The sequence below is a fragment of the Gorilla gorilla genome, chromosome 7 (assembly GCF_029281585.2).
Source record: "Gorilla gorilla gorilla isolate KB3781 chromosome 7, NHGRI_mGorGor1-v2.1_pri, whole genome shotgun sequence".
In the NCBI taxonomy this organism is placed as follows: Eukaryota; Metazoa; Chordata; class Mammalia; order Primates; family Hominidae; genus Gorilla; species Gorilla gorilla.
The window spans coordinates 151,152,950-151,169,954 of NC_073231.2; the positions used below are offsets into that span (position 1 = coordinate 151,152,950).

The 17,005-nt window shown below is 43.8% G+C and overlaps 1 non-coding gene across 1 annotated transcript; it reads right to left on the reverse strand.

Annotated features, from left to right (window-relative positions):
- Nucleotides 1–356: 356 nt before the first annotated feature.
- LOC134759143 (U6 spliceosomal RNA) lies at nt 357–463 on the reverse strand. The gene has a single exon (XR_010135077.1). It is a non-coding gene; the product is annotated as a U6 spliceosomal RNA (small nuclear RNA).
- Nucleotides 464–17,005: the final 16,542 nt, after the last annotated feature.

Genomic DNA, 17,005 nt, shown 5'->3' on the forward strand with positions numbered 1-17,005 from the left:
GGCACCCGCCATCATGCCCGACTAATTTTTGTATTTTTAGTAGAGGTGGGGTTTCATCATTGTTGGCCAGGCTGGTCTCGAACTCCTGACCTCAGGTGATCCACCTGCCTCGGCCTCCCAAAGTGCAGGGATTACAGGTGTGAACCACCTCGCCTGGCTGCAGAAAGGATAATTTCTACTCATCTATCTATGTCTATAGGTGTGAGATGATAGAAGGAAATAATCAGTAAGTTCAGACTCTTGCTGTTCTTATATGACATTTGGGTAGATTTCATGAATAGACCCTTTTTAGTTTATTATTTGCTTTTGGTTAATTTCCAGTCCTAAAACGCTTGTTTAAACAATTTTATACTTTTTTTAAAATGAAATGCTTCATGAATTTGCGTGTCATCCTTGTGCAGGGGCCATGCTAATCTTCTCTGTATCATTCCAATTTTAGTTCACGTGCTGCTGAAGTGAGCAAAACAACTTTATACTTTTATATTTGTTTTGGCGGGGAGAGGATTTGTCCACCTTTTTAGGCTGCTCTAACTTGAAGTATCATCTCTGGTATGTTTATAGTTTTTTTTTAATGTTTACATTTTGGAGTTTTAATTTTGTTCATTCAGTAGCTTGAGATAGGGATCTAACTTTGTTTTTCTTCCAAATGAATAGATAATTTACCAAACAACTTCTGGCTGACTGACTGTATCCCCAGCTTCAGTCTGTTTGTGTATATAATTTTTGGTTGAGACTAATGTTTGAGCATGTGTGTGTATGTTGGTGCAGCTGTGGAAGAAAATGAATGGCACGTAGGTCCTCAAAATAAAATGAATCACCTCGAAATGTTAAGATAAAATGGAAGCATCTGTATGCAATGGGTGAGATTAATCTGTGGAAGACATTTCAGAGATGACCAGTGTTTAGACTGTTATTTGTGATGCTGTTGTGTCTGACTTTGAGCCATTCATGACTCTACATACTTGTTTTTTTTTACATCCTGTCTACATCTTTTTCTGCATCTAATCTTAGTCCAACATTTTGATTTTAGCTTTTCTGCTATTTTTGTACACTTGGCAACAATGTGGGACCCTTATTTAAAAGAGCAAGTGGCCTTATAAAAGAGACCCCAGAAAGATTCCTCACCCCTTTTACCATGTGAAAACACAGAAAAAGACAGCCATCTATGATCCAGGAAGCAGACCCTCACCAGACTCCAAATCTGCCAGTGTCTTGACTTTGCACTTCCAGCCTCTAGGACCATGAGTAATTAATTTCTGCCTATGGCATTTTGTTATAGCAGCTTGAACAGACTAAAACAACGACTTATGCATAAGGAAAATTAACTTTTGGCAAGTTATTTTTGTGGCAATGACCTCTCACTCAAGGATATTCAGCAGGTAATTGCAGAAGGAGATAGGAACTCACCTCTGTCTGCAACAGTTCTGAAAAAAAATCTCTTAAACACCACAATTCAACAGGGGGATGTGTCCTGAAAGAGAAATGGGCTTCATTTTAGGTGGGTAAGTCAATCTCCATAGTAATTAGAGACAAAGTACATAAAGCACATCATGTGACATAGGACTCAATAAATGGTGGTTATCAGCATCATCATCGTCATAATCATTATATGATAGTTGTTTTGTGATACAGCTAAAATTAAACAAAATTTAAGGATACCGGCCACCCCTAAATGAAATGTTAGGGTGAAATTCCAGGCTCTGACAAGCCAAGGCCCAGATAGAACCATAATGCAAGGTCCCCTTACATGGCACTACTATGCTGAGAGCTCGGCCGTGCCTGGAAGTGTCACCTACCTTATCAGTTGCACCATCACTCTAGTTAGCTACCTCATGCTGGGGAGTGTTTCTGTGGTGTACAATAGGCCCGCTGAGAGAAAGAGTCTTTGATGCTATTTATTTGGGCTGAGATAGGTCTATGGCTGCCTACATGGGCAGCATTTCAGGGGTAGCACACAGGCTTTGAGATCTGGATGCAGCCCTACTCATGTCCTAGCTGCGTGAGCTTCGCAAGTTGCTTTATCCCTCCGAGACCCAGGTCTTGTATCTATAAAACAAGGTTGATGATACTTTGCAGGGTTTTTGTGAAAATTGGAGATAATATGTAGGAAGTATTCAGTACACCCTAAGTGCTATATAATGGTATTATTTAAACACTTCAACAGCATCCATTAGTGACCCCTATCTTGGAGGTTTTACTTGAGGCTTAAAAGAAAAAAATATGTAAAGTACCTAGTACATAATAGACCCTTAATAATTGGTAGACTATTATGTAAATTTGAAGGAATACAGTTATCGAATGGACTTCTTTAAGTGTAATTCTCAATTTGTAGTTAAGACGCTTGGGTCTTGGATCTACAGCTACTTAGCTGTGTACTCTGGGTCTCAGTTTCCTCACTCGAAAATGACATATTTGCACAAATGAGAAGCCAAGATGTCTCTTTTTATAAATTGAAAAGGAAACTTTTTTACAATTAGCAAGGAAGGAGCTTTGGAATACTAGGGAACATTCTAGAAGCCTGGCTTAACACTACTAAGTTAGGGTCATTAAATTTTCAAAATGAATGAATTCTTTAGGAATAAGAGAGGAAGAATAATATGCATAGCCGAGTTAATTCATTCAGATATATTAGCTGTGCACCTGAGTCTTGGAGAAATGTCTTGCTCCTCTGAGCTCCTCCAAACGGGATTTTTGATGGAGTCTTACATGTTTTGCTTTCTTCTCACATCAAAACATTCCACGTACTTTGAGTTTAGATTCAGCCCTTCCTCCTGGTATTAAGGAAGCAGTGAATACATCACCATCAACCTTCTTTCTATCAATATGAGAGACCTACCTGCTGTTTTTTTATTTTTATAAGAAGAACACCTTTTTGCAGCCAAAAGATTCAGCTTACCTTGAAAGAAACTTTCCTCTTAATTGAAAAGCTATTAACGACATGCTCTTTGAGTTAAATATTGGTGTTTGTGGGGGGAGGGGTGCGGGGAGAGGTTGGTGAATGAGAAAGTTCTGCTTTGGGGATTCTGATACAAAAACTATTAAGGGATTACATAGTTGCCTTAGCCCTGCATACATTCTTCATGATTCATTTATTTGTTCTCGTACGCTCAGTGCCTGGCACATAGTACAGGTATCTGCTAAAATGTTTGTCGAATTAGTAAATGTATAAGAGAAATGTCTTTTCATAGTCTCCAGTAAGGAAAATAGCATAAATAATCTTGAATGTGTTTCTGGTGGATTCTGTTTGAATAGAATTTAACTGGGCAGGGTACGTGGATTTTGGGAAACTGGGTTTAGGAGCAGTCAGGGAAGGGGAGATGCTAGCTTAGTACCTGCTGGGACCTCTTCCTTCAGACAGAAGAAGGGATGGCATAGTGTGAGGAGGTTAACAACCCACTGCTGTGGGCTTAGCATTCAGTCTCCAGCCCGAATAAGGCCTGTTGGCCTCCTCCAACCATAGTTGGGAATTGGGTATGCATGTGTGGGGAGGATGGGTAGGAATGGCTGAGCCTTGCCTGAGTTATTGGAAAGAAGCAAAGGTTGCAAAAACAAAAATAAAAACAAAAATGTTGAAACTAAAAATGTGTTTATATGTGATATGAAGCAAGTGAATGACCCTTACACTTGCATTTGGTACTTGATGCCACTCTTTAAGGATGATGACTTTTCATACTGAAGATGCCCCTTCCTTTCTAGAGGATCAAGAACTTCGCTTTATTCCTGGCAGTGTGCATTGCTCATGGCAGCATGAAAAAAACAGAGTCCTGAGTATGAAGTAGAAAAAAGAATAGACTAGAAGTCATGGATCACTCGGTAAGCTGTGGGGCTTCTGGCAAATTAACCTCTCTGGGGCTCTATTAAAACATCTGCAAAGTGAGGCGTTTGGACTAGCTGATCTTTTTTATTCAGCAACATAAACTGGGCTGGGTGCTAGGCAGTAGGAGCTTGAGTTGAGTCACACACAGTCCTGGTTCACATTCTGGCTGATAAGAGCTGGAAGAGGAGTTAATTAAAAATACCAGCAGACACAGAGGAGGGGATAATTCATTCTGTTTGCTAGGGCTTGGGAGCTGATATTTGAAAAGTAGGAATTCTCCAGAAATGTATTAATTTTGTCATCATTCATTCATTTATTCAACAAATGTTGACACTATGGCAACTGTATACAAGGATGCCTACTTTCTATAAAGAATAGGGAAATAGTTATGAAGAAAGCAGACAAAATCTACTTTCAGTTTAATCTAAGCTGAAGCTGCTAGGGGAGGTTGGGAAAAGGTACTATTAGTTTTAGCTTTGAATGAATATTTAATATTGTTTCATTTCACTCTCCCAGTATACCCACAAAGAAGGCAGTATTCTCACTTTACAGTGAGAAACTGGAGGCCTAGAGGAGTGAAATCATTCACTGAGCTCATACTAATAAGTCATAAGGACTCAAGCCCACCCCTGCCTGTGTTCAGAGCGCCAGCATTTACCCGTATTGCAATTTTATGGCAGAAGTGGCTTCCTAGGCCACTGGGTGAGTGAACACTTGTTTCACCTTCCCAACACTCCTTCTTTGAGGAACAGTGCACCTGTTTTCTTCTGGAGAGCTAAGCCCTCCCACTCTCAATTCAGTCCTATAAAGAGGAGCTCTCATCCCTCCTACAGGTGTCAGAGGCAAGGTCATGATGTGAGCTTAATGTATCAGACCACATGTCCTTCTAGGCACACTAATTGGCCCAACCAGTGATGGGCACAGGACCAAGCTGTACCAATTGGTATCAATGCCTGGACTTTTGCTGGAAATATTGAAAAAGGGTCTTGTTTTTTTTCCCTGGATTGTTAAACTGTAGACTGTAAGCCTAGAGTAGCTGATGTTCTCCAGAAGGGGTGATGGAGCCTGCCTGAAAATGAAGCTTAATAGAGAAGTCTATTAGTTCATTCTCACATTGCTATAAATAAATACCTAAGACTGGATAATTTATAAGAAAAGAGGTTTAATTGGCTCATGGTTCTTCAGGCTGCACAATCATGGGGGAAGGTGAAAGGAGAGCAGGCTTCTCTTATAGTTGGAGCAGGAGGAAGAGAGATAGAGAGTGGGGAGGGAGGTTTTGTTGTAGGACTTTTCCCTTAGTTCAGCTAAGAGCTGGGTTCTTGTCACATGGCCATGAGAGATCAGGCTTGCAGACACTTTGAAGGGTGAGAATAAATGGAAATTATTGGGCAAAAGGGAAAAAAACCCCAACAGGGACCTTCTACAAAGCCAGAACCCTGCTAGTGTGCTTCCCGCCTCGCAGACTGAATCCCACGTTCCGCCCAGGAAGAGGAGGGGCCAGGCTCCTTCCGGCTGCAAACAGCACCAACTTCCCGAGGCTCCACCCCAGTGTGCACCCCTCCCAGTGCGCAGGCCATTTGGAGTTTCTCTGGGGACCCCTTTACACTTGGCTGTCTCGGTTTCATACACTTTTAAATGGCCAGATCTCTCGAGAACTTGCTCACTATTTTGAGGACAGCACCAAGGGGACTGTGCCGAACAATTCATGAGAAATTTGCCCACATGATTTAAATCACTTCCCACCAGGCCCTACTGCTAACATTGGAGATTATAATTCAAAATGAGATTTGGGCAGTGACACACATCCAAATCACATCAAGAGGAAAGCAGAATCAGAGCAACAACTTCCAGAAAACATTTTTGGAGGCCTTGGATCTAATTTTGCCTGAAACAGGCACTTATTCCTGTGCTTTCAGTTCTATGAGCTAATACATTATTCTTTTTCCTGTTAATGTAGTCTGGGTTATTATTACTTGCAATCTAAGCATCTGGAAGAATAAAACCTCCAAGAGAGTGCAGAGAATGTTTATTTCTCTTTCTCCCTAGTGTGTTCTTCACAGTACCTGCAAAAGTCTCTTCCAACTTCACTTAAACTTTTCTTCTTGGAGGTAAAGACGACGTGGTTTTTTGCTCTGCTGTGTCTCAGAACTCTGTCCCCAGGGTCATATTTCTATATATGAGGTGATGCCAGGCTTCGCATGCTCAAGTGTGGATTGGGCAGCCCTCCTTACTGAGTGTTAACCAACATCTCTCCCTCTGTCCTCTCCAGCGCCTCTCTATGCAGTTCTGGCTCCTTTTCTCACCATGCTGTGACCCCAGACAAGCTCTGTCTAACACTGAGGATGTCATGCTCAGAGTCTATATGACTGCTCTACAGTGGCAGCATGAATGAAGGCTGAGGATGACGAGAGGGGACAGCTTCTTCCCTGATCCTAGTTTCCAGTAATGTTTTTTCCAGACTCAGAGTCCCAGAATCTCACCTCTGGAGAGCCTGCCAGATGTAGGCTAATCTTTATAAGCTGAGAGTCAAAGGAGCCCTTACTATCTTTTTATTAGGAATGAGAGAGGTTGTTGGGTGCTGCATGTGACTTTACCTGGCCTCACCATCTGTCTCACTGCTGACATCTGGCACCCAGTCTGATTGTTCCATTTTTTTCATTTAGAGCTCCATCCTCCAGGGTCATCAGAGCTCATTTATTCAAGGGAATGGGGTGACTCTTCTGCTTCCTGTTCGTGTTTCCTGACTGCTCCCAGACAAACTAGTATCTGAATTGCTAGGTATACCATTGCCGGACGCTAACAGGAGATATCCTCTTTCCCATCACCAGAGCAAAATGATAGGTGTTTTCACTTCATTGGGTCTTTAAGTTTTGCCCAAGAAATGATCCGCTTGGGTTTGAGCAGTACCTTCTTTAAACTTATGGCCTATGGAGTCCCAATCAGATAATTATCTGAGGTGCAAGGAGTCCTGCCTGTATTGACTAGCACAGCTTATGCAGGGTCTCCACCTTGACCTTGGATGGTTCGGCATCCTCCTCCTCACCATCAGAAGGGATCTTCCTCTTCAAGCCAAGTCTGGGGTTGAATATTGCAGCAAGTGTTTTATTGTGGGACACCCACAAGCATGTGTTGGAGGCTCTTAAGTGTACAGCTCTCAGTAACAGAACCACCAGCCTCAATATTTAAGCAGAGACTGTTAATCTACCGTCTGGAAAGTGTTGGGCATCTGAACTGCACATCCTGGAGACCTGAGGCATTCGGCCCCCAACAACAAAGCACTGTTCAACTTGAGGACATGAATGAGTTAAACATGGGTCTCTATGACATTCTCTCCAACAACCATCTCTTTCCACCTTGATCCCTGCCTGTGTGGTCCTTGAACCAGGGATGAATTTTTCTCTTCTTGCTGTTGCATTCTCTGAGACCAGTCTCAGCTTTTATTAAGAAAGAGCTTTGTGGGCCAGGCGCGGTGGCTCACATCTGTAATCCCAGCACTTTGGGAGGCCAAGCCGGGTGGATCACGAGGTCAGGAGATCGAGACCATCCTTGCTAACACGGTAAAACCCCGTCTCTACTAAAAATACAAAAAATTAGCCAGGCATGGTGGCGTGTGCTGTAGTCCCAGCTGAGGCAGGAAAATCGCTTGAACCCAGGAGTTGGAGGTTACAGTGAGCCGAGATCGCACCACTGCACTCCAGTCTGGGCGACAGAGCAAGACTCTGTCTCAAAAAAACAAAAACAAAAACAAAAAAAAATCAGAGTTTTGTAAAACGCCATTGACAACAAATCCAATTCCAATGCCTGTGTGAGGACATGAGTCTGAGCTCTAGGGGGGCTCCCTGGCAGCATTTAGTCTTGATGAACACCTCCAAAATAAATTCACTCTAGAAGTCTGACATCACTTTGTAAGAATGAAGCCATCCTTTTCAGAAATACTGTGTAGAGAGTAGCTTGCAGATGAAACTCCGCAATGCCTGGGAGGGAAGTCTGAATGGAAGATGAGATTAAAAGAGAGTCAGTGGGTCCTAGAAAGAAGGAATCCTGCATGGTAGGCCATATTCTTTAGTAGGGCTTGATAATAGTGAGGGAGGACACAACTTTTTCTCTGCCCTCTTAATGTTGTGACTGAGACCTATGAATTAAGCTGACAAAAGACAGATTAATAATGGAAAATCATTTAAATTTTATTTGACATTTATATTTGTATGTGGCACAGGAAGGGGGCCTTCATAGAAAAAAAAAGTGAAAACCTCAAGGAAGTGGCGAGATTTGGGGGCTTACGGTACCATCATAACAAAGGGCAATAAATTGTGGGGAAGTGACTAGACAAAGAAAAGGCATTTGGGCTTCTAGGGGTGGCAAATTGAGGGGGAAAAACCTAGGAAATATATGGGAGAAATGAATGGACAATAAGGGTTATTTCCATAAGGTTTATTTGTGCAGACTCATGTCAGAGTTGACTTCTTATCTCCAGTGATAAGAATGTTTTCTTCTTCCTAGTATTGGAAAGACAAATTTCTCACAGAAAATTTATACACTGCTTTTAGGCAGAAAGGAGGAGGGCAGAGAGCCCTTCCTGCACTGGCTGTTTCTTAATTGTCTTCACCTGAAAATGGCATATTTTGGGATGGCATGTTCTAATCTTCAGTTCCAAGAGTAGCATCCTGATACCTACCATGAAACAAACTATGGGAAAAACCTTTGTGTGGCCTGAAAGTTCTGTTATACTGGATCCCAAAACCCCATAATATTTAAGATGTTGTGCATCCTTCCTAAGTGAGTTAGGAAGGATACAATAAATAGGTGGGTTTTCCTTTCCAACAGGCATTGTTGAAACTCTGAGACTAGTGTCATAGCTCTGCCCCCTTGACTGGGGCAGAGGTCCAAGCCAGTGTGGGTAGCAGCCTGCTTGCAGAGAGGAACAAGGCTGCAGAGTGGTGCCTCCACAGCAACACAGACTCAGGGTGAGAGGCAGCCCAGGCTCACTGTTGGCACATGTAAGACACATCCTGGTGATTCCCAGGAAAATGTGGAGCAGAGGAGAAAAACTGTGAGAACTGAAATTCTTGACTGGGCAAATGGATGCTTAGGCCTAGGGAGTTTCGGATATCAATATTCATGCGATCGCATTCGACTCACCCTGGGGAGGCTAAGGAGCATCTGGTCTCACGGTGGCTGGGGAGGGTGTCTTGTGAGGAACCTGTTAATTTTCCACAAAGTGTGAATTTGCACCAGTCTAAGATGCAAATCATTTCTCTCCTTGCCTTTCTCCTTTGCATCAGTCTCAGCGCCCCGTCACTGGAGGGATGGTGGAACGAGGGGAAAAGAACTGTGCTGAGCTCAGTTGCTCTTGGGAGGGGCCTGCCACAGTCAAAATAGGGAACCTGTACCAGGACTGTCAAGCCACAGGCGACAATAGACTTCTGGAAGTGTTTGGTAGCATAGCTTTAAGGAACCAGCAAGGAAAAGGACCCTGCGGTAAATGTCAGGGGTGCCCTAATTTATTTCTCTAAAAGCCCCAAATCCCCCATTACTAACTTCTCTACCGAGGCCTAAAAGACCTCTATAAAAATGCAAATGGATTTGCTAAAGGCTTTCCGTTAAGCCATTACTAACAATTAATGCCTTAGCTGCCCCTCCTTTTTTTAGGTAGGAATACCGTAGGGAGTTGGGACATAAGGCAGCTAAATTTTGATGGGAGAGAGTGAGAACCTGATCTACCCTCTCCATCCGAGTTACTTGACATTTGCTCTGTAGACTGGGAAGGGGACAGGTGGTTGGTGTGGCTTTCTGTGGGTCATAGGCATCCCTGTATTTCAGGCTTCCTGGAGTGTCCGGCAGGTACCTCTCTATTCAAGACGGGTGTAGCTGTCGCTCTAGAGCTCTGTCCATAACCAAGCTGTCTCTCTCTCCCCTGGCTCCCAGAAGATCTCTTGCCCATCCTACACTACCTGACACACTTGACACCAGATGAGTTCCAGAACAGTAGGGGGAATTTCTTCCGTACCAGACCAGGCTCACGGAGGGCCCCACCTGTGACCTAGAACAAATTGTCCTTACTGACTCCATGGTCAGAGAGGCCCAGACACCTCTCCCTACATACTTAGGCACACTAGAGACACCATTTATCCCAGAAGCAACAGGTGACCCCATTAAATGGCAGCAGTGAGCAGCAAGGTTTTGCCAGCAGGACAAGACCCAGTAGGACTTGATCTCTGCATGTGACCTATACTTCCAGCTTTCCAAAAGTGGTGCATCTCAATCTCTTTTTTTCTTGATAATGGATAATGAGGCTTCTTAATTCAAGGCAATTCAGTCATATGAGTCTAAAACGCAGCCTTTTTTGGGTAACAACAACAAAAAGTCAATAATTTGAGGATTCTTCCTTTAACTCTTATTTCCTTCTCTGAGGGCGTGCTGTAAGTTTCTGACAGGTTTGTCACTTCTCCTGTCCCTCAGGGAAGAGAGTCTCATCCCAGCTGTCCTTGTTCTCACTGGCCTCACTTGACACGTGGCCATCCCCTTCTGGCCTGGAGTGACAGCCTCTATTCCAGCTGCCGATACCCATGGCTCTGCCCTGGCCTCTGTCCAGCCCCCTAGCCTGCCATGCTCTGTCCCCTCTCTGATGATGTCCACAGCTCTTGGGGGTCCCTATGTTCCTGGGAGGCTGATCTTAGGGTCCCCTCTGCCAACCGTTGCTGTCCTATTCTATTACTCAGACGGATTGTAGTCTCCTAGCTACATCTTGGATGCCATGCAAAACCTTTTTTGTTCTGGAATTCCCATAAACCTAATAGGATCACTCTGTTTCTGTTTGGGGTTTTTTTTTTTCATTTTTGCAAACACATCCTGTACCCATAAGTCCAAGTCTTAAAGAAACCCCCAGGCTCCAACTCCTGTGATCCCTTCAAACCTTCCATGTCTTACCACCTCCTTCAACTCATCTGCTTTGGGGCTGGAAGGGTATTGCTTGGGTATTGCTTCTTTCCCATTGGGTTTTGAGTCCCTGCAGACTTTTAAGCATTTGTTATTTAAAGCCCAGGTGTCGGCTGGGTGCAGTTGCTCATTCCTGTAATTTACCCAGCACTTTGGGAGGCCGAGGCAGGTGGATCACCTGAGGTCAGGAGTTTGAGACCAGCCTGGCCAACATGGTGAAACCCAAACTCTACTAAAAATATAAAACATTAGCAGGGTATGGTGGTGGATGCCTGTCGTCCCAGCTACTCGGGAGGCTGAGGCAGGAGAATCACTTGAACCCGGGAGGTGAAGGTTGCAGTGAGCCAAGATCGCGCCACTGCATTCCAGCCGGGGTAACAAGAGCGAAACTTCATCTCAAAAAAAACCCGCCAAGGTGTTGGGATTTAGAAAACCCTTTTCTGTTTCAGACACCTGGCTCTTCACAATAAAAACCATGGCTTTCAAGACTATGGGCTCTGCCATAGACTTAAAAAGTCATCTTGGCCAGGCGCGGTGGCTCACACCTGTAATCCCAGCACTTTGGGAGGCCAAGGAGGGTGGATCACAAGGTCGTGAGATCGAGACCATCCTGGCTAACACGGTGAAACCTCATTTCTACTAAAAATACAGAAAATTAGCTGGGCATGGTGGCGGGCGCCTGTAGTCTCAGCTACTCCGGAGGCTGAGGCAGGAGAATGGCGTGAACCCGGGAGGGGGAGCTTGCAGTGAGCCAAGATGGCGCCACTGCACTCCAGCCTGGGCGACAGAGCAAGACTCTGTCTCAAAAAAAAAAAAAAAATCGTCTTAATGGCTAATAAGCCAGGATTGTTTTCATTGTTGTTTCAATGTCACCCCTACCCCAAGGGCAGTGCATGTACAAAACTCTCACTGCTGCTTGGATGGTAAGAAAAGGTAGGGGCTAAGCAGATTAAAAATTCATTCCCGGCTTCATTTCATTTGTTGAGCACATCCTTACTTTCTGATATAATAAGATGCTACAGGCTCATTTTGCATTTCCCCTGCTTCAACCCTGGAATCCACCATTTCTCTAAAGTAATCTGGTTTTTTCACTGGAAAGTGTTTTTTTAGAAACTAAGATCTGGACACTGGGTGTGCTTGTCAATACTGAGATGTATTACTTCTAAGCCCTCAAAGCTGGATGAGACAGTTAGGTAATATATGTTGTATACTAACCCATGTACACACATGTATCTATTATTGTTTTTGTATCTATCCATTTTATATATATATAAAGCTAAATGAGATTTCACAATAATACTTTCACCTCTTATCCAGTACCACAAGATTTAGTTTATCCTTTTCTTGCTTCCAATACTTTTTTTTTTTTGAGACAGAATCTTGCACTGTGGCTCAGGCTAGAGTGCAGTGGCGTGTGATCTCAGCTCACTGCAACCTCCTCCTCGTGGGTTCAAGCGATTCTCCTGCTTCAGCCTCCCGAGTAGCTGGGACTACAGGCGCCCTCCACCACGCCTGGCTAATTTTTTGTATTTTTAGTAGAGACGGGGTTTCACCATGTTGGCCAGGCTGGTCTCGAGTTCTTGATCTCAGGTGATCCACCCGCTTCAGCCTCCCAAAGTGCTGGGATTGCAGGCATGAGCCACCGTGCCCAGGCCCATTAAATTTTTTTTTTTTTTTCGAGACAGATTCTCACTCTGTCGCCCGGGCTGGAGTGCAGTGGTGCGATCTCAGCTCACTGCAAGCTCCACCTCCCGGGTTCACGCCATTCTCCTGCCTCAGCCTCCCGAGTAGCTGGGACTACAGGTGGCCGCCACCACGCCTGGCTAATTTTTTTTGTATTTTTTAGTAGAGACAGGGTTTCACTGTGTTAGCCAGGATGGTCTCGATCTCCTGACCTCGTTATCCGCCCGCCTCGGCCTCCCAAAGTGCTGGGATTACAGGCGTGAGCCACCGCGCCCGGCCCCATTAAATAATTTTTAAATGTTTAACTGACACTGCACTCCTGGGATAAACTCCACTTTAGTCATGTGTGTTATCCTTTTAATATGCTGCTGGACTTCTCTTATTTATTTATGTATTTATTTTATTTAGAGGCAGGGTCTCATTCTGTCATCTCAGCTGGAGTGTAGTGGTGCAATCATAGCTCACTGCAGCCTTGAACTCTTGGGCTTAAGCGATCCTTTCATCTCAGCCTCCCTAGTAACTGGGACTACAGTCATGTGCCGCCACACCCAGCTAATTTTAGTGTTTTTAGTAAAGACGGGGTTTTTCCATGTCGGCCATGCTGGTCTTGAATTTCTGGCCTCAAGTGATCTGCCTGTCTTGGCCTCCCAAAGTGCTGAGATTACAGGCGTGAGCCACTGCACCCACCCACAATTAATTTTAAAGTATTCTCGTTACTTGAAAAAGAAAATCTGTACCCTTAGCTTCCTGGCCCCCACCAAATTCCTTCCCAACTTCACCGGCAACCCCCCACCCTAAGCAACCACTAATCTGTTATTTTTGTCTGTAATCTTTCTGTTCAGTAATCTTTCTGTCTCTGTAGATTTGCCTATTCTGGACATTTCATATTAATGAAATCGCACAACCTGTGGTGCTTTATACGTGGCGTCTTTCATTCAACATACTTTTTTTTCAGTTTCATCCACGTTGTAGCACGTATTAGCACTTCATTTGTTTGTATTTTTGAGTAATATTTCATCATGTGGATATACCACATTTTATGGATATTTGGATTATTTCCAGCTTTTTGGTTATTATGGATAGTGCTGCTATGCCCACTCATATACAAGCTTTTCTGTGAGCGCATGTTCTCATTTCTCTTGAGTGTATACCTAGGAGTAGATTTGCAGGATCATAGGGTTAACTCGATGTTTCACCACTCCAGGACTGCCAAACTGTTTTCCAAAGTGCCTGCACTATTTTACTTCCTCCTCAGCAGTGTATAAGGGTTCCGATTTCTCCACAGCCTCATTAACACTTGCTATTATCTTTTTCATTATCAGTAAGTGGCATCTCATTCTGGGTTTGATTTGCATTTCTCTCATGACTAATGATGTTGAGCATCTTTTCATGTACTTATCGGCCATTTGTATATTTTCTTTGGAGAAATGTGCATTTGCTTCATGTATTTTTAAAAACCATTTTATCGATATACATATTTAAGGTATACAACTTGATGAGTTTGAAATAAGTATATACCAATAAAAACGTCACCACAATGAATGCCATAAACATATTCATCACTTCAAAAAGTTTGCTCCCTCTCTCTTCATTTCTAATTCTTATGTTTTGTGATAAGGACACTTAACATAAGATCTATTTCCAGTAAATCTTTAAGTATGTAATACAATGTTGTTAACTATAGTCACTATGCTGTACGGGAGGTCTCTAGGACTTATCCCTCTGGCATAGCTGAAGCTTTGCACCCAATGAGCAATGCCTGCTTATTTCCTCCTCCCCCTAGCCCTTGGCAACCACCATTCTACTCTCTGCTTCTCAGTTTGAATATTTTAGATTCCTTATGTAAGTGAGATCATGTAGTATTTGTCCTACTGTGTCCGGCTTCTTTAACTTAGTATATTTGCTGCAAATGGAAGGATTTCCTTTTTATTTTATTTTATTTTAATTTTTTTTGAGACCGAGTCTCACTCTGTTGCCCAGGCTGGAGTGCAGTGGCGTGATCTAGGCTCACTGCAAGCTCTGCCTTCTGGGTTCACGCCATTCTCCTGCCTCAGCCTCCCAAGTAGCTGGGACTACAGGTGCCCGCCACCACGCCTGGCTATTTTTTTTTTTTTGTATTTTTAGTAGAGATGGGGTTTCACCATAGCCAGGATGGTCTCGATCTCCTGACCTTGTGATCCGCCGGCCTCAGCCTGCCAAGGTGCTGGGATTACAGGCGTGAGCCACTGCGCCAGGCCAGGATTTCCTTTTTTAAAAAGGCTGAATGATGTTCCATTGTACGTATATGCCACATTTTCTTTATGTATTCACCCGTGGTTGAAAAAAAATTTTTTTAAGCATCTCTTTCAGTCTTTGCAGATTGGCTTTGTGCTGGGGCATTCCTTCAACACCTAACCAGGATATTAACAACTCTGTCTTAGCCTTCACTTCTTGATAACCCTGGACCTAGAGATCTTCCAAAAGAAAAAGCTTAGAGTCTTCTCAGATCTTTCCTGAATGCGTGACCTGCCCTGGGTATGTGCATGACATTTGAAATCCCCAATAAACACAAGTATTTTTTGAATGTCCTGATTTTCCAAAGAAACTCTCCCAGATTTTCCTCCCAGGCTTTATGTAATATATTGTATGTCTGAACCACAACTTTTTGTCCCAGGGAGCTGTGGGTTTTTTGGTCATCTCAGAATGTTTTCAAGCAATGCCTGCCCCTTTTCTACCTCGAGTGGATTCAGACTTGGGCAAAACAGACAAATGCCTCATTTTAGTCTTTCAGATCGTTTCTGACCGGTTAGAATAGACAAACAAAGTCATTTGTGAATAAGGTCTGCCTTGCTCCCTCTGGAACCTGGGACCTGGGTCCTAAATTGGGAAAGTGGACTACTATCTTCAAGATCACCATCAAGCTGATGAAGGGGTGGGGCAAGGGCAAGTGAAAATGCCACACCACTTTTCTGTCACTTCGAAGTTGCCCTTTCCTCATTTCAGTGCTTTCCTGATTGATATAAGTCTTTTACTTTTTCCAGAGTTCTGGCAAAGTTTCTGCTGCTTTTTCTCCATGTTTCTGTAGAGGGCCAGGAGTTTGGAGCTGTCTACTCTGCCATTTTCCTGATGTCACTCCACTTCTGAGTCTTTCCTATCTTTGTGGATAGCAGAGATGTCGATCTTGGATATGATACCCTGTAAGGATGGGGTCTTTCATGATGTGATATACAACTTAATATTCATTATATGGTTTTATGTCCCCAACATGTCTAGTAACCAAGGAGTGGACATAGGAGCGCCCCGCTCGCTAGCACTCTCAGTGACACACTTGGGGAATCTGTGTTTGTGTCTACAGCTTTAGGCTCTGTGAGCTGAAGTCTTGGACTCTGTGAGTGGCAGTGTGGGGAGTGGGGAAGGCATTTCCACCAAGTGATACAGTAAGAGTTTCACTAAACACAAAGCTATGGCTGCTTCCTAGACAGTCCATGCGCTTGTAACTGGCAAGCAGAGTTAGCATTCTGGAAAGAGGTGATTGCCTGTAATCGTCATTAGGAAGAAAGGATGTTGCCAGATAATAATAGGAAGGAGCAATCTATTTGATACTCAGATGATTCATGCTGTCTCTTGGTACTTGCATGTTTAGATATAACTATGTAAGTGTTAACAACCACTGCCTCATAAAGGCATAGTAAGCAGGGGCTCAGACCCCATTAGGCAAGAAGAGCAGGATCAACCCACCAGGCAAACAACCTAGACCAGCGAAAGTGCTAGCCAGAGGATGAGACAAGTATCCGTCTCTGCATGGGGTCCAACTACAATAGCAGGGGCTATGGTTTGTCCTTTCCCATTGACCCTTCTCTTGTACATTCCCCCAGGACTGGTGACCAGTTAGAAACATGGAGCAGCTCTACCTGGATGGAATGAACTTTAAGAAGCAGGTGGATCTGAGCATTGTACACATGGGTGGCTTGTGGATGTTGCTGGCACCCTGCCTAAACATTCATCCTCCAATTGCTTTGAGTTGGAAGTGCACAGTTGCCCTTTTCCCCAGAGAACTGACCTTACTGAAACAGAAGGCCCCCTTCCACCTCACACCCTTGGCTTAAGGGCACAAAAGGCCCCTGGTCTTGAGGTAGGACTAACTCTGGAGGGCAATTTGCCCTCCAGAGCTTCCCTGGGACGGGGTGGGGTGGTGAAGCCGGCCTCCAGCTGAGACCACAACCTTGCTGAGCTTCTTGTCTCCTGCCCCCCTCACTCTTCTGAGAATGACCCTAATTAAATCATTTGAACCACGGCCTTCTCAGGGTCAGCTTCTAAGGAACCGGATACAGAATAGGCCCATAAAACCAACACGATGGTGAACTTTATAGTCTGCAAATTCTATCTCAGTAAGGCTGTTGTATTTTTTTTAAATACTTAGTAGTTATTTACAGTAACTACATTTTTTTAAGTTCTACCTCATCAGGGTATACGTTCCTGGGAACCCCTGGTCAGGTCAAACATCTTACGTTGAACATCTAAGTATTGCTGATTTAAAGGGGAAATGTGCTTGTTCTTGAGCTCCCAAATTAATAGGTAATTGAATTCTTT